The 18,308-nt window shown below is 47.8% G+C and overlaps 1 protein-coding gene across 1 annotated transcript in view; it reads left to right on the top strand.

Moving 5' to 3' along the window:
* Positions 1-18,308, top strand: part of LOC121232408 (serine/threonine-protein kinase NIM1-like) — a 51,952-nt gene that overhangs the window by 19,123 nt on the left and 14,521 nt on the right.

The following is an 18,308-nucleotide window of genomic DNA, read 5'->3' on the forward strand; positions in this document are numbered from 1 at the left end:
AGACAATTCATTCCCATAACACACAAGGAGTTACAACCCTTGTTAGCAGATTTAGCAGGAACCCCAGATGCCGCAGCTCCTCGCACATTGACAGACACACAAAAGGCTGTGTTACAACAGATAACTACTAAACTAGCTCACAAGAGTCTCAGCCGTTATACCCCAGAAATCCCATTAGAATTGCATATAACTATGCAACGAGAAGGAGCAAACGGACTAATATATCAATTTATTGATTCACGGGTATGTCCTTTGTTATGGCTGTATACCAGTTATCCCAAACAAGCTGCACCACAATTTTTAGTAGCATTGGCAGATGCAATCTCTCGAGGATGACGACGAACGCAGCAGTTATCAGGAAGAGATCCTAAATTTATTTCAACATCTGTTAGTCCCCGTAATTTTGAACAGTTACTAATGTTTGATATGTGTTTACAAGCGGCCTTAGCAGATTTTATGGGGCAAATTATCCCGGCTAGGGGTGACCCTCTCATTAAGAGTCTATTATCATCAACCTTCAAACCACAAACACCCATTTCAGAGAAACCCCTCCAAGGCCTCACTGTGTTTACAGATGCCTCTGGAACGACTCAACAGGCAGCTATAGCCTGGTTTTTGGACAATCAATGGCATACCAGACCTTGGAAAAGCCAAGGATCTGTACAAATTTTAGAATTACATGCTGTGTTAACTGCTTTAATGACTTGGCCTACCATCCCTCTAAATATTGTAACAGATAGCGAATATGTGTATAACTTAAACACAACAATGTAAACAAAGTTTGCCGGGGGGGACTGGACCTGCTCGGGAACTTCTGTCAGTATTAGAGAAAAGACAAGAACTTGTATTTTTTGCACATATTAACAGTCACACACAAATACCAGGCGCTTTAACGGGGAGAAATGCTCATGCAGACAAAGCGGCAGGAACCCTCATTCAGACAGTAGGTATCCCCATTTTACAACAAGCCAAACTTTCTCATGAATTTTTTCATCAAGGAGCTAAAGCACTAGCAAGACAATTCCGACTACCCCTGTCTGATGCTCAAGCAGTGGTCGCTTCTTGTCCACACTGTCGTCAAACTAACTCTTGGACATGGGGAATTAACCCCCGAGGTCTACTACCAAATCAAATTTGGCAAACAGACATCACAGTCTATGAACCTTTCAAACCCCGGAAGTATTTACACGTTACTATAGATACTTGCAGCGGCTATATTTGCCCTACTGCCGAAACTAAAAGTAACGCCACAGCCACCATACGACATCTTTGTGTGGTGGGTTGACCCTGGCTGGGTGCCAGGTGCCCACCAAAGCCGCTCTATCACTCCCCCTTCTTAGCTGGACAGGGGGGAGAAAATATAACAAAAGGCTCGTGGGTCAAGATAAGGACAGTTTAATAAAATGAAAGCAAAGGTCGCGCGCGAAAGCAAAGAAAAACAAATGATATTATTCTCTACTTCCCATCGGCAGGCGATGTCTGGCCACTTCCTGGGAAGCAGGGCTTCAGTACGCGTGGTGGTTGCTCCGGAAGACAAAAATGCCTTCCCTTCCGCCTCCCTTTACTTAGCTTTTATATCTGAGCTGACGTCATATGGTATGGAATATCTGTTTGGTTAGTTTAGGTCAGCTGTCCTGGTTATGTCCCCTCCCAAGATCTTGCCCTGCCCCAGCCTGCCATTGAGGGAGGGGGCAAAAATGTTGGGGAGACAGCCTTGATGCTGTGCCAGTGCTGCTCAGCAGTAGCCAAAACACTGGTGTGTTATCAACACCTTTCTAGCTAGTAATGCAGAGCACAGTTCTATGAGGGCTGCTATGGGGACTATTAACTCCATCTCAGCCAGACCCAATACAATCTCCACCCCTTATTCCATATCATTTGCGTCATGCTCAGGTCCCACATAATTTAATACAGATGTCTTCTAACCATGCCATTGTATTTAATTCTCATTACTGAAATCCCTTCTTACCAACACTTACAACTGCAACTACATACTTAAACCACTTTTATACCCAACATACAGATTTATACATTCTTATTAATTACTATCCCCTGTCCTTTAACAGATAGATATTCCATGGGCTTCTTCCACTCCTCCAGATGTTCACACACAGGTTATGACTTGGGCCCCATCCATCAAGATGAGTGGTCAGGGCAGGAGAAGCAGTATGTTCGATCGTTGGGCACCAACACCGGCTTGGTTTGGGTCACCGATGCACTTGCCTGGTTCCTTGCGAAGTTCACTCCTTTGCAGTTCAGGTCATTCCTGCTACATTACTTCCTACAACATACAACTCACATCACAGATTATTTTTCCCCCAAGGTTAAATGTCCTTGAGGCACACATTGGGTCTCCCCATCCTTCCGCATTACCCACCAAGTACACCCAGGTCCTTGAGCAAAGACAATCCCGTGAATGGGTTTGCCTTTTCCCATGGGAGGAGAAATCCACACTGCCTTCCCCAGCCACTTCCCCATGTGCACTATGGGGACCTTATCTCCTCCCACAGTATGTAGGGGTTTTGTTTGGGCAGGACCAGGACGGTTAGCAGATCCTCTGGTGTTAACTAGCCAAGTGGCTTCTGCTAAATTTGTATCCCAATGCTTCCATGTCCCATTGCCTAGTGCTCTCAACATAGTCTTCAACAGTCCATTATATCTCTCAATGTTTCCAGATGCTTGTGGGTGATAGGGTATGTGGTACACCCACTCAATGCCATGTTTCTTTGCCCAGGAGCTTATGAGGTTATTTCGGAAATGAGTCCCATTGTCTGATTCAATTCTTTCTGGGGTACCATGTCGCCATAAAATTTGCCTTTCGAGGCCTAAGATGGTGTTTCGGGCAGTGGCATGGTTTACAGGATATGTTTCTAGCCAACCAGTAGTTGCTTCCACCATCGTGAGTATGTAGCGCTTGCCTTGGCGTGTTCGTGGCAGTGGTCCAATGTAGTCAATTTGCCAGGCCTCGCCATATCGAAAACCCAGCCACCACCCTCTGTTCCAGGGAGACTCTACTCTGGTGGCTCGCTTGATTGCAGCACATGTTTCACATTCATGAGTGACCTGTGTGATGGCCTCCGTGGTCAGGTCCACCCCTCGATCACGAGCCCATCTATATGTTCCATCTCTCCCTAGATGTCCCGATGTCTCATGGGCCCATCGAGCTACAAATAGCTCACCCTTACGCTCCCAGTCCAGGTCCACCTGAGCTACTTCTATTTTGGCAGCCTTGTCTACCTGTTCATTATTTCGATGTTCTTCAGTGGCACGGCTTTTGGGCATGTGAGCATCTACATGACATACCTTTAGAGTCATGTGTTCTACACGGGCAGCAATGTCCTGCCACACTGCTGCTGCCCAGATGGGTTTACCCCTGCGTTGCCAATTGGTCTTCTTCCACTGCTGTAGCCACCCCCATAGGGCATTAGCCACCATCCAGGAGTCAGTATAGAGATAGAGTACAGGCCACTTTTCTTGTTCAGCAATGTCTAGGGCTAGTTGGATGGCTTTCACTTCTGCAAACTGACTTGACTCGCCTTCTCCTTCAGTGGCCTCAACGACTTGTTGTGTGGGACTCCACACAGCAGCTTTCCACTTCCGATGGTTCCCTACCACACGACAGGATCCATCAGTAAACAAAGCATAACGCCTTTCGTCTTCTGATAACTCATTATATGGTGGTGCCTCTTGGGCACGAGCCACCTCCTCAGGCGATGCTCCAAAATCTCTGCCTTCTGGCCAGTCCATGATCTCTTCCAGAATTCCTGGGCGGTTAGATTTTCCCAGTCGAGCCCGTTGCGTGATCAATGCTATCCACTTACTCCATGTAGCGCTGGTTGCATGATGTGTAGAGGGGATGTTTCCTTTGAACATCCAGTGTAGCACGGGCAATCGTGGTGCCAAGAGGAGATATGCTTCTGTACCAACAACTTCTAAAGAGGCTCGAACCCCCTCGTATGCTGCTAGTATCTCTTTTTCAGTTGGGGTGTAGTGGGCTTCTGATCCTCGGTACCCCCGGCTCCAAAACCCTAATGGTCGACCTCCGGTTTCTCCTGGAGTTTCTGCCAGAGGCTCCAGTTGAGACCATGCTCCCCAGCTGCAGTGTAGAGTACATTTTGTACATCTGGTCCTGTCCGGACAGGCCCAAGAGCTACTGCACGAGCTATTTCCTGTCTGATATGCTCAAAGGCTTGTTGTTGTTCAGGGCCCCATTCAAAATAGTTCTTTTTCCGCGTTACTCGATAGAGAGGGCTCACAAGCTGACTATAACCTGGAATATGCATTCTCCAGAACCCCACGAGGCCTAGGAAAGCTTGTGTTTCCTTCTTGTTAGCTGGTGGAGACATAGTTGCTATCTTGTTGACCACATCCATAGGGACATGACGGCGTCCGTCCTGCCATTTTATTCCCAAGAACTGAATCTCCTGTGCAGGTCCCTTGACCTTGCTTTTCTTTATGGTAAAACCAGCTTTCCGAAGAATCTGAATTATTCTTTTTCCCTTCTCAAACACTTCTTCTGCCTCGTTGCCCCACACGATGATGTCATCTATGTATTGTAAATGTTCAGGGGCATCGCCTTGTTCCAGTGCCGTTTGGATTAGTCCGTGACAAATGGTAGGGCTGTGCTTCCACCCCTGGGGCAGTCGATTCCAGGTGTATTGGACACCTCTCCACGTGAAAGCAAACTGTGGCCTGCACTCTGCTGCCAAAGGAATGGAGAAAAATGCATTGGCAATATCAATTGTAGCATACCACGTGGCTGCCTTTGATGCCAGTTCATATTGGAGCTCTAACATGTCTGGTACAGCAGCACTCAGTGGTGGCGTCACTTCATTCAGGCCGCGATAATCTACTGTTAACCTCCACCCTCCATCAGACTTTTGCACTGGCCATATAGGACTATTAAAAGGTGAATGAGTCTTGCTGATGACTCCTTGGCTCTCTAGTTGACGAATCAGCTCATGGATGGGAGCCAGGGAGTCTCGGTTTGTCCGATATTGCCAGCGGTGCACCGTCCTGGTAGCGATTGGCACCTGCTGTTCTTCAACTCGCAGCAATCCCACAATGAAGGGATCTTCCGAGAGGCCAGGCAGGGTAGATAGCTGTTTGATCTTCTCTGTGTTTACAGTGGCTACACCAAAAGCCCATCGGTACCCCCTTTGGGTCCTTGAAGTACCCTCTCTTGAGGTAGTCTATGCCAAGGATACAAGGGGCCTCTGGGCCGGTCACAATGGGGTGCTTTTCCCACTTGTCCCCTGTCAAGCTCACTTCAGCCTCCAATACAGTCAATTCTTGGCATCCCCCTGTCACTCCAGAGATCCAGATGGGTTCTGTGCCCCTGTACCCTGATGGCACCAGCGTACACTGTGCACCAGTGTCTACCAAAGCCTTATACTTCTGTGGGTCTGATGTGCCAGGCCATCGAATCCACACAGTCCAGTATATCCAGTCATCCCTTTCCTCCTCCTGGCCGAAGGCAGGGACCCTCTATTGCTGTTCCTCATCAGAGTATTCACTGTCTGACCCTTGCGGTGCCAGACCAGAAGTCCCCTCACCAGAATCAAGGGAGGTGGTTTCAGTTCTTCTATGCCTGGAGGATCGCTGATTGCTTTCTTGGGCCTCTACAGCAACAACACTGACAGCCTTCTTCTTGGGTGACCCCTTCTTAACAGCTGTCTTCCCTCTCAGTTCACGTACGTGGGCTTCCAGCTTAAAGGTGGGTTCACCATCCCACTTCCTCATGTCCTCCCCTTGGTCACGCAGGAAGAACCAGAGCATACCACGTGGCATACGCCCTGGGCTCCCTTTCCCTCTGACCGGAGCAGGAGAGGACTGATTTCTTGGAGCATCCCTAACAGCCAAGGCACTGTCCTGTAGGGATGAGGAGACACAGAGATTTTCTTCAAAGTTTTGGAGCCAAGATGACACTTTCTCCACAGTTGGTGTTTCCATATCTGGGCAATACATTGCTGCCAAGCTGTTAGAATATGACGCTGGGGCACCTTGAATCACCTTTCTCCACATGGCCCGTGTGCACAGGACATCCTCTGGATCTTTTGAGACTTCCTCATCATCTAGATCACTGTAGATGACTTCCACCACTACTAACTCTCTCAGGTACTGGATGCCTTCATCTGCGGTAGTCCACTTTTCTGAGGAATTCACAAGATCTTCCTTGAATGGATATCTTGCCCTCACACTTGAGAGGAGCCGGCTCCAGAGACTGCAAATTGCTCCTTCTTTTCCAATTCCTCTTTCAATTCCCTGGTTTCTAGCGAGGGATCCCAGCTGTTGGGCTTCCTTGCCTTCCAGTAGCTGACTGTCGGCCCCATTATCCCAGCATCGGAGCAGCCAAGCAGGGATCCGCTCACCTGGCTGGCGGCTGTAGTCTTTCCGCAAGTCCCGAAGTTCTGAGGACGTCAGGGACCGGGTAGTTTCCGCTTCCTGTTTAAGTTCCTTCACTCCTTCCTCCAATTTCTTTATTGAAGGACCAGGTTCTAAATTAAGGCTTTCCTCTTCTTCTTCTTCCCTTACTAATCGATGGTATGGACCTGTTGATCTCCTTATCCATTGTTTCCTTTTCACTACTGGGGCAATTACTGTGGTGGTTGCTGTTGTTTGGGTCCCTATCTCAAGCATGGTGTCCTCAGATGCAGTCTGGGTCCCTGCCTCAACCATGGTCCTCTGAGAGTGTTGAACTATGGCTCGGTAGGCATAGGCCAAGCCCCAGTACAGTGCGAGAAGCTGCTGGTTTTCATTGGGATAGGCAAGGCACCCTTCTATCAGGTGGCGCGCCAGTTTGCCAGGGTTACTTGCCTGTTCAGGTGTAAAGTCCCAGATTATGGGAGGTGATAACCGTCCTAGGAATCTGCCCAAATCCTTCCATATACCCTGCCACCCAGGGACCGGTCGCTTGAGGGCACATTTCAGTATTGCCTCACCCGAAACTTGTCTTCTCTTATACCAGGATGAAACCAGATTCCACAATACCCATAATACACCACCAGTATTAATTATTAGTATTGAACAACTCACATAAGGGTGAACAAGGACCTCAGGAGCCTGCATAATAAAACCATTCACATCAATGCCCGGTAGGGAGAGAGAGATGTGTTCCCTCATCTCCTCCACAAGATAGCTTCCACAACACAGCAAAGCCATCAGTGCCAGGACAAAGCACATAGATATTATTTGTATTAGCATGTTCCCGAGTTCCTTCATTCTCCCCACAAGATAGCTCCCGCAGCACAAAAAAACCATCAGTGCCAAGGCAAAGCACACAGCCATTATTTGCATTACCATGTTCCCAAACTCAGCAAGGTAGAGATAAGCAAGCAGCCAACAAGCTCCGTGACCTGCACAGGAGCTTGCCACTTAATAACTAGCTAAGGCACGCTTAATGCAAAACTGCCGTTGTCGTGTCCCTGTTCGGGCGCCAAAAAAGACTGTGGTGGATTGACCCTGGCTGGATGCCAGGTGCCCACCAAAGCCGCTCTATCACTCCCCCTTCTCAGCTGGACAGGGGGGAGAAAATATAACAAAAGGCTCGTGGGTCAAGATAAGGACAGTTTAATAAAATGAAAGCAAAGGTCGCGCGCGAAAGCAAAGAAAAACAAATGATATTATTCTCTACTTCCCATCAGCAGGCGATGTCTGGCCACTTCCTGGGAAGCAGGGCTTCAGTACGCGTAGTGGTTACTCCGGAAGACAAAAATGCCTTCCCTTCCGCCTCCCTTTACTTAGCTTTTATATCTGAGCTGACGTCATATGGTATGGAATATCTGTTTGGTTAGTTTAGGTCAGCTGTCCTGGTTATGTCCCCTCCCAAGATCTTGCCCTGCCCCAGCCTGCCATTGAGGGAGGGGGCAAAAATGTTGGGGAGACAGCCTTGATGCTGTGCCAGCGCTGCTCAGCAGTAGCCAAAACACTGGTGTGTTATCAACACCTCTCTAGCTACTAATGCAGAGCACAGTTCTATGAGGGCTGCTATGGGGACTATTAACTCCATCTCAGCCAGACCCAATACACTTTGTCACGCCATCAGTGTCTTAGGGATTCCTCAAGAGATAAAAACAGATAATGGCCCCAATTATGTTAGTTCTCGAGTTCGCGAATTTCTGAATAAGTGGGGCATCTCACATATAACCGGAATACCCTACAATTCTACAGGACAAGCAATCGTTGAACGAGCCCATCAAACCCTAAAGACACAGTTAGACCGTCTTAGGGAGGGGGAGAAGGTACCTGTAAGCTATCAAAATGAACTGTTAGCCAAGGCCTGCGTGGTAATAAATCACATGCCACGAGGCGACTCAGATCCATCTCAGCATCACACCGCGGCACAGCGACATTTTTCTACCGCATTGCTATCTGACCGTACGCTGGAAGCACCAGTTCGGTATCGAGATCCAATCACGATGGAATGGCAAGGCCCGGTACCCATTTTACAATGGGGGCAAGGATACGCCTGTGTCCAAACAGACTCAGGACCCAGATAGGTACTGGCCAAATGGATCCGACCAGATGTACAAGGAACCAATAAGGATTAACAGCCTACAAAGTGATAACCCCAAAACTGCGAGGAGGACTCTGTTCCAAAGGACAATTGAAAGCCTAGGCACCTACAGAAGCACAATTAATCAACGTGACACGTCGAGAAAAAGGAACTGTACAGGTAACGAAATTGGACAGCTCTTGTGAACCCAACGTCCGTTTACCCACTGATTTTTTATACATGACACTCTCATCAGTTACTCCAAGTAGGACCTTGGATAAACAGAATGAATATTCAAGCTTTAGCCTGTTTGGTTTTAAAACAAGGAAACGCCACTGCTCGAGCCATCGACGCATTAACAGCGCTTCAGGAAACGACAACAAATCAATTACAAGCACTACTTCTACCCATAGATTTCCTACTGGCTCAATTTGAGGTACGATGCAAACAAAACAACACCCTTTTTCCAGAATTTTGTTGTTTAGGCTTTACAAACAACACCGAGACACTGAAAACCATCAGACAACAAGCCGAGATCATTCGACAACTCCAAGATGCTGTAAAAACTGATAGGGATTTCAGGTATTCCTGAGGATTGGTTTGGCTGGTTGAAAAAAATGGGGTTTCTCCATCATTGGAAGTCTGTGTATTTTGGCCGTTATATGCATGGTCATTCCTTGTGCTTTGGCGCTTCTGAAAAGTATGTTAGATAGAATAGTTAAACAAACTATGCACACTTATGTATTATACTCGCCTATTGCGAGCGAGACTGTTTAGATGAGCTTAGGGAGGGGGAATTGTGGGAGAATTTGTGGGAGAAATTGTGGGAGGACGAAGGAAACTGCACAAGGCACATCTGTTGTTGTAAGTTTGCTAACTGCACAAAGGCACAATTATTATGAGCTTGCTGAAGAATGCACAAGAAGTAGAACAAGGTCGGGCGTACGTGACTGATAACAGGAGGGCGATGTGACTGAAGACAGAGTGCAAGACAGCATGCAGGTGGAGGAAACTATTCGCATGATTAGAAGACTTTATCCAATTAGACTATTGTTTAAGCGCGTGAACGGCACATGTTAACCAATCAACAAATGGCTTATACGTGAGTAGATACTAGAAACATATATAACCGAGTGTTGCGCAGTTAATAAACGGAGAAATCGTTTGATCCACAGTATCTGTGTTGGTCCGTTTTCGCCCCAGGGCGAGTCCCTGGCGATGTGTCGTTTTCCCTAGATTGTCGCAGCGGAGAAAGTGCAACAGAAGTCCGGTAACATTTTATAAAACCAGAGGCTCAATGATGTAAAGAGAATTAATACTACACGGCCGACTTAAGAATCCCCAAGATTTAAAGTGATGGCTCAAAACACGCGTATCACTCCCCTAAAAGCTGAGGGCTCTCTCCCTCGAGGAGTTACCTCGGGCGGTGCCCCGACCCGAGGGGGAGTCCCCGACTGCAGACCCGCTGCTCCGAGGAAGACTGCCAACGTGTCCTCCGGCGGGACCCCGTTTATACCCCTGTTGAATCTGACCTGTGGTCATTTAATTCTATTGGCTAGGAGGATCACCTCCGTGTACCTGGCGCATCTCGACTGGCCAGTTCAAATTTCAACCTGCAGCCTCCAGGGTTTCCTTCCCCTTCTCCCTTCCTGGAGAAGTTTTGTTTCCTGCTGGCAGGATGGGGGGGGCGGGATGTAGTGCCACAGCCACGTGGAGTGATTCGCACTGATCACACAACGAGCTCGCATAGGAAACCCCAGTCACCCAGGGATTTTAGAAGTGATCACGGACTGGCCAGAAGGCAAAGATTTTGGAATGTCACCAGAGGAAGAGGTGACGCGTGCTGAAGAGGCCCCACTGTATAATAATCTGCCAGAAAATGAGAGGCAATATGCCCTGTTCACTGACGGATCCTGTCGCATTGTGGGAAAGCATCGAAGGTGAAAGGCTGCTGTATGGAGTCCTACACGACAAGTCGCAGAAACTGCTGAAGGAGAAGGTGAATCGAGTCAGTTTGCAGAGGTGAAAGCCATCCAGCTAGCGTTAGACATTGCTGAAAGAGAGAAGTGGCCAGTGCTCTATCTCTATACCGACTCATGGATGGTGGCAAATGCCCTGTGGGGGTGGTTACAGCAATGGAAGCAGAGCAAGTGGCAGCGCAGAGGTAAACCCATTTGGGCTGCCACACTGTGGCAAGATATTGCTGTTCGGCTAGAGAAGCTAGTGGTAAAAGTACGTCGCGTAGATGCCCATGTACTTGAGTTAGGTCACTGAAGAAATTCAAAACAACCAGCAGGTGGATCAGGCTGCCAAGAGTGAAGTGGCTGAGTTGGATCTGGACTGGCCCATGCCTGAGGTACACATCGAACTTACCCATCCTTCTGCATCACCCGCCAAGTGCACCCAGGTCCTTGAGCAAAAGCAATCCCACAAATGGGTTTGCCTTTGCCTAAGGCAGGACTAACCCAGACTATCTTCCCTAACATACTCTTCATGCGCACTACAGGGACTTTATCCCCTTCTACAGTATGTGGAAGTCTTGGTTGGGCGGGGCCAGCCCAATTGGCAAATCCTCTAGTATTAACTAACCAGGTGGCTTTTGCTAAATGTGTATCCCAATGCTTGAAAGTCCCAACCCCCATTGCTCTCAGTGTAGTTTTCAGCAGTCCATTGTATCGTTTGATTTTTCCAGAGGATGGTGCATGATAGGGGATGTGATATACCCACTCAATGCCATGTTCTTTGGCCCAGGTGTCTATGAGGTTGTTTCGGAAATGAGTCCCGTTGTCCGACTCAATTCTTTCTGGGGTGCCATGTTGCCATAAAACTTGCTCTTCAAGGCCCAGGATAGTGTTTCGGGCAGTGGCATGGGGCACAGGATATGTTTCCAGCCACCCGGTGGTTGCTTCCACCATTGTAAGCACATGGCTCTTGCCCTGGCAAGTTTATGGGAGTGTGATATAGTCAATCTGCCAGGCTTCCCCATATTTATATTTCAGCCATACAACAGGGGCTTTAACAGCTTGGCTTGCTTAATTGCAGCACATGTTTCACATTCATGGATAACTTGTGCAATAGTGTCCATGGTCAAGTCCACCCCTCGGTCACGAGCCCATCTATATGTTGCATCTCTTCCCTGATGGCCTGAAGCATCACAGGCCCACAGAGCCATAAATAGCTCACCCTTATGTTGCCAGTCCAGGTCCACCTGAGCCACTTCAATCTTGGCAGCCTGATCCACCTGTTGGTTATTTTGATGTTCTTCAGTGGCCCGACTCTTGGGTACATGAGCATCTACATGACATACTTTTACAACCAGATTCTCTAGCCGGGACGCAATATCTTGCCACAGTGCGGCAGCCCAAATGGGTTTACCTCTGTGCTGCCAGTTGCTCTGCTTCCATTGCTGTAGCCACCCCCACAGGGCATTTGCCACCATCCATGAGTCAGTATAGAGATAGAGCACTGGCCACTTCTCTCTTTCAGCAATGTCTAACGCTAGCTGGATGGCTTTCACCTCTGCAAACTGACTCGATTCACCTTCTCCTTCAGCAGTTTCTGCGACTAGTCGTGTAGGACTCCATACAGCAGCCTTCCACCTCCGATGTTTTCCCACAATGCGACAGGATCCGTCAGTGAACAGGGCATATTGCCTCTCATTTTCTGGCAGTTTATTATACAGTGGGGCCTCTTCAGCACGCGTCAACTCTTCCTCTGGCGACATTCCAAAATCTTTGCCTTCTGGCCAGTCCGTGATCACTTCTAAACTCCCTGGGTGACTGGGGTTTCCTACACGAGCTCGTTGTGTGATCAGTGCGACCCACTTAGTCCACATGGCATCCGTTGCATGATGTGTAGAGGAGACCCTCCCTTTGAAGATCCAGCCCAGCACTGGCAGTCGGGGTGCTAAGAGGAGCTGTGTTTCAGTACCAACCACTTCTAAGGCAGCTCGAACTCCTTCATATGCTGCCAATATCTCTTTTTCAGTTGGAGTACGGTAAGCCTTGGATCCTTGATATCCTCAACTCCAAAAGCCCAGGGGTCGGCCTCAGATCTCCCCAGGTGCTTTCTGCCAGAGGCTCCAGGTAGGGTCATTCTCCCCGGCTGCAGTATAGAGCACATTTTTAACATCTTGTCCTGCCCGGACTGGTCCAAGGGCTACTGCATGAACAATCTCCCTTTTAATTTGTTCAAAGGCTTGCTGTTGCTTTGCTCAGGGCCCCATTTAAAATTGTTCTTCTTCCGGGTCACTTGATAGAGAGGGCTTACAATCAGACTGTAATTTGGAATATGCATTCTCCAAAAACCCACAACACCTAAGAAAGCCTGTGTTTCCTTTTTATTAGTCGGTGGAGACATAGCTGCTATTTTGTTGATCACATGCATTGGGATCTCACGTCCATCTTGCCATTTTATTCCTAAGAACTGGATCTCCTGCGCAGGTCCCTTGACCTTACTTTCTTTTATGGCAAAACCGGCTTTCAGAAGGATTTGGATTATTTTCTTCCCTTTCTCAAAGACTTCTGCCGTGTTGCCCCATACGATGATGTCATCAATGTATTGCAGGTGTTCTGGAGCTTCACCTTTTTCCAGTGCAGCCTGGATCAGTCCATGGCAAATGGTGGGGCTGTGTTTCCACCCCTGGGGCAATCGATTCCAAGTGTACTGGACACCCCTCCAAGTAAAGGCAAATTGTGGATGACACTCTGCTGCCAAAGGGATTGAGAAAAATGCATTAATAACATCAATTTTGGTGTCCACTTGGCTGCCTTTGATTCCAGTTCGTATTGAAGTTCTAGCATATCTGGCACAGCAGCACTCAGCGGTGGCGTGACTTCATTCAGGCCACCATAGTCAACTGTTAGTCTCCACTCCCCATTAGATTTCCACATGGGCCATATGGGACTATTAAAGGGTGAGTGAGTCTTACTGATCACTCCTTGGGTCTCCAGTTGGCGAATCAGCTTGTGGATGGGAATCAGGGAGTCTCATTTGGTGCGATATTGCCACTGGTGCACCATCGTGGTAGCAATTGGCACCTGTTGTTCTTCAACCCTCAGCAACCCCACAACCAAAGGGTCCTCAGAGAGGCCAAGCAAGGCGGACAGCTGTTCAATTTCCTCCATCTCCAATGCAGCTATACCAAAAGCCCATCGATACCCCTTTGGGTCCTTGAAATACCCTCTCCTGAGGTGTTCTATGCCAAGGATAGATGGAGCCTCTGGACCAGTCACCATGGGGTGTTTCTGCCACTCATTCCCAGTTAGGCTTACTTCAGCTTCCAATACGGTTAGCTCTTGGGATCCCCCTGTCACACCAGAAATACAGATGGGTTCTGCCCCTTTATAACTTGATGGCATTAGGGTACATTGTGCACCAGTGTCCACTAGAGCCTTATATTCCTGTGGGTCTAACGTGCCAGGCCATCGAATCCACACAGTCCAATAGACCCGGTTGTCTCTTTCCTCCACCTGGCTGGAGGCAGGGCCCCTCTAATCCTGGTCAGAGTATCCAGTACTCACTTCTTGTAAAATTGACTTAGAAGTCCCTTCAAGAGGATCAGAAGTATAATCAGCCCTTCTACTACTCTGTTTGGAAACTGGAGCGGCATTTTTCCTGTTAGAATCCCCTTTTGTGGTGTTTTTTCCTTGCAACTCATATACCCGTGCATTTAGGACCGAGGTAGGTTTTCCATCCCATTTCCTCATGTCCTCTCCATGATCACATAGGTAAAACCACAGGGCACCTCGCGGTGTGTACCTTCTATATTCTGTCTCTCCGGCAGAAGAACGCTCATTCCTAATAGCTGAGACATTGGTCCTTACAGGTGGGCAATAGGACCTATCTTCTTTGATTTGCTGGACATCCTTGGACAGCTTCTCCACAGCCGAAATGCAGGCTTGTAGGGAGGAGGAGAGATTTTCTTCGTATTGATGGAGTTAGCGAGCCACTTCATCCACTGTCGGTGCCTCTTCGTCTTTCCAGGTCATTATTGCCAGTGAGTTGTCATAGGACGATGGTGCGCTCCGTACAAACTTCCGCCACATGGGTCGTGTGCATGGGACTTCATCTGGATCTTTGGGTAATTGTGGGTTGTCCTGGTCATAATGAATCATCTCTAGCACAGCTAATTCCCTCAGATATTGGATAGCTCTCTCCATGGTGGTCCACTTGCCTGGTTGACATTTAACATCTTCCTTAAGGGGGTACCTTTCTTTCACACTGTCCTGGGTTCAGCTGGGATAGAGTTAATTTCCACAGGAAGCTGGGAGGGGGCACAGCCGGGGCAGCTGACCTGAACTAGCCAAGGAGCTATTCCATACCATGTGCCATCATGCTCAGTATATAAATGGGGAGTGGGTCGGGGGGAGGGCGCTCTCTCTCTCTCTCGACTTTCGGTGGGGGAAGTGGCGGAGCGTCGGGTCCCGGGTGGTGAGCAGTTGCACTGTGCATCACTCGCTTTGTATATTCTTTTATTAGTACCGTTGTTGTTGTTGTAACTTCTCTTTTTGTGTTGTCCCAGTAAATTGTCCTTATCTCAACCCTTGAGGTTCCGTTTCTTTTTTCCTTTTGTCCTTTCTGATTCTCCTCCCTATCCCACTGGAGGGGGGCGGGAGGAGTGATCGAGCGGCTGCGTGGGGTCCTTTGTTGCCGGTTGGGCTGAAACCATGACACACGCTTGACAGGAGTCGCCTCCAGAGGCTGAGGGCTTGTGTCCCTTTTCCAATTGCCTTGTCAATGCCACCTTCCCTGGCAAGCGATCCCAGCTGCTTGGCTTCCCTACCTTCTAATTCCAAGCTATTAGCCCCATTGTGCCAGCATCGGAGGAGCCAGGTACAGCGGTCAAAATCTTTTCGCATATCCCGCAGCTCACTCAAGGATAGGGATCAGGTGATTACCTCTGGTTCTGCCTCTTCCTCCTGTTCCCGTGATGACCCTGGTTCACCTTCATCCTTTGCTAAGCGAGCTGATTTTTTTGTATATTTCTTCTTCTGTATGGGGGCAACTGATACTGGTGCGGGTTGGTCCACTGGTTCAGTTGCAGTACCGCTTGCCGAGTTTTGAGTAGCCGCAGTGCTCATCGCCAGGGCTGGAGGGACCACAGTGCCCATCGCCAAGGTTTGGGTAGCCACAGTGCCTGTGGTCTTGTTGTTAGATCCAGAGACCTTCTCTTCCCCTTGAGGGTACCAAGTGCAGTTGAACAGGGCTCGATAGGCATGGGCCAGGCCCCAGCATGTTGCAGCAATCTGTATCTCTATGGAGTTGCCAGGGCGACAGCATACCTTTTCCAAATATTTTACTAGTTCTTCTGGATTCTGCACTTGTTCAGGGCTGAATTTCCAAAACATTGGAGGTGCCCACTGTTCTAGGTACTTGCCCATACTACCCCACACACCCTGCCACTCATAATTATCCAGCCTCAGGGCAGATCTCTGGGTGATCTTCTTAAATAGTTGTTTAACCTTAAACAAGAGCTGAACCACATTCAGGAGCATGCTAGTTCCTAGCAGTAGGGCTAGGACTGTGCTGGTATTAACATCCCAAGGGTATTCAAATTTTTCAAAATTCCCAAACACCATTGTAACTGGACTGAAGGAAAAAGGAGAGGGGAAGAAAGGTACCCCACCCATAGACTGGTTTTCCAAGGAGGAAAGGTAAATGGTTTAATTATTAATAGTTTCCCACAGATGGCTCTCAAAGTATAGAGGTGACAATGCTGAGTGCAAATACCGGATTAATCCCACAACCGATGACTTTATCATACCATAAACCAGTGTTACACAATACATCAAAGCAAAAACCTTAATCCACCTCCCACGGATGATAAGCAGCAGAAGAGGGACTACATACAGCAAGCGAGGTGATACATAACAGAACTTTAAAAACCAGAGCAACAACTCTAAGAACACATAAATCAACATAGTGACCAGCAACTATTAGACCAATATAATGAATGCTTGTAACAAATTTGTTTTAACGAGCTCTGGTCAGGTTTGTCGTTATCTCAACCCTTCGGGCCCCACGTTGGGCGCCAAAATGGACTGTCGTGGTTTAACCCCAGCCAGCCAGCAACTAAGCACCATGCAGCCGCTCACTCACTTCCCCTCCACCCAGTGGGATGGGGGAGAAAATAGGGAAAAGAAGTAAAACTCGTGGGTTGAGATAAGAACAGTTTAATAGAACAGAAAAGAAGAAACTAATAATGATAACACTAATAAAATGACAGCAGTAATAATGAAAGGATTGGAATGTACAAATGATGCGCAGTGCAATTGCTCACCACCTGCCAATTGACGCCCAGTTAGTCCCCGAGCAGCAATCCCCCACCCCCACTCCCCCCAGTTTATATACTAAGCATGACATCACATGGTATGGAATACCCCTTTGGCCACTGTGGGTCAGCTGTCCTGGCTGTGTCCTGTGCCAACTTCTTGTGCCCCTCCAGCTTTCTCGCTGGCTAGGCTTGGGAAGCTGAAAAATCCTTGACTTTAGACTAAACACTACTTAGCAACAACTGAAAACATCGGTGTTATCAACATTCTTCTCATACTGAACTCAAAACATAGCACTGTACCAGCTACTAGGAAGACAATTAACTCTATCCCAGGTGAAACCAGGATAATGTTCTTGGGGGGGGGGGGGGGGGGTAACCAACACAACCCAAAGCTTTTTCCCAGAACAGTTGTTTTTGCCATGATCCAGTTTAATTTTGCTGTCTTGATATATTATACAAAGCCACTGTAAACCTATTTTAACCAGACTAATCCTTCAGATACCAGCTGTATTCAATAGAGTGAATACAAAAGCCATAACCTACCAGTTAATACAGAAACATAAGGACAATTGTGATTGACCTATTCATACTGCTCTGAGCTACCCTGGTTGTGTGGTGCAGCTGCAGATGTATATCCATGTTTTGTGGCCCTTGGCTTCACTGTAGATATGCTACAGAAACACATAGAACTTAACAGCAGCTTTGCATTACCAGGACAGTGTAAGACAGCTAGATTTGCTGTCTTACAGGATCCCTGCAACTTATTCTACTTCACTGGGGGTTTTTTTTCCCCTTCCTCAGAATAAAATCTGTGTGGTGTGGATTCATGGCTCACTGTGGCATACAGACCTAAAAACCCAAAATAAATAATGTACTTTTCCTGTATTCTGTACAGTACAAAGAACTACTCATGCATGAACACGTTGGAAAAACTGGCACAGCTATCCTGAGAAAGACAAATCTCTACAACACTGATTTTGGTAACTGAGAATTTGTGGGGGTAAGAAGTTAGGGAAAAGTTCTGTAAGTCACACCAACTTAAACACACCTTTCCATTATAAACTTGCAGAGTTATAACCAGAGCCCCTAAATTACCCCCAAGTTTGTCTACTCTGAAACAGAGTACCTAAATTTGACACCTCCATTAGTCTGCAAGTACCAGGCTCGAGCCTAGCTCATCTGAACAGCACTGAGCTAACAATGCAAGAGAAAGTGCAGACTTTCTTTACCAGCATTAGACACCAGAAGTAGATGCTGTAACTTTGGCCATCAGACACGTATTAGCTTGACAGCAGTGGAGCACACTAAGACAGCAGATGATTTGATTAGCCCTTGCAATACTCTACCAGCCTTTAGCTACATCAGCAGTGAATAGGATGCTGGAGACAGAAAGGAACACGGGTGTTTATGAAAGTTTACAGGGCTTAGTAGGCCTCTGCAGCTTAGCTTATACTGATCAGAGGTGAAATTTTATTGCACTTCTATAACCAAGCTTTGTTATAAGTAAATAGTATTACCATTTTGTACCTATTGCATTAA

Source organism: Aquila chrysaetos, chromosome W, assembly GCF_900496995.4.
Source record: "Aquila chrysaetos chrysaetos chromosome W, bAquChr1.4, whole genome shotgun sequence".
NCBI classification, from domain to species: domain Eukaryota; kingdom Metazoa; phylum Chordata; class Aves; order Accipitriformes; family Accipitridae; genus Aquila; species Aquila chrysaetos.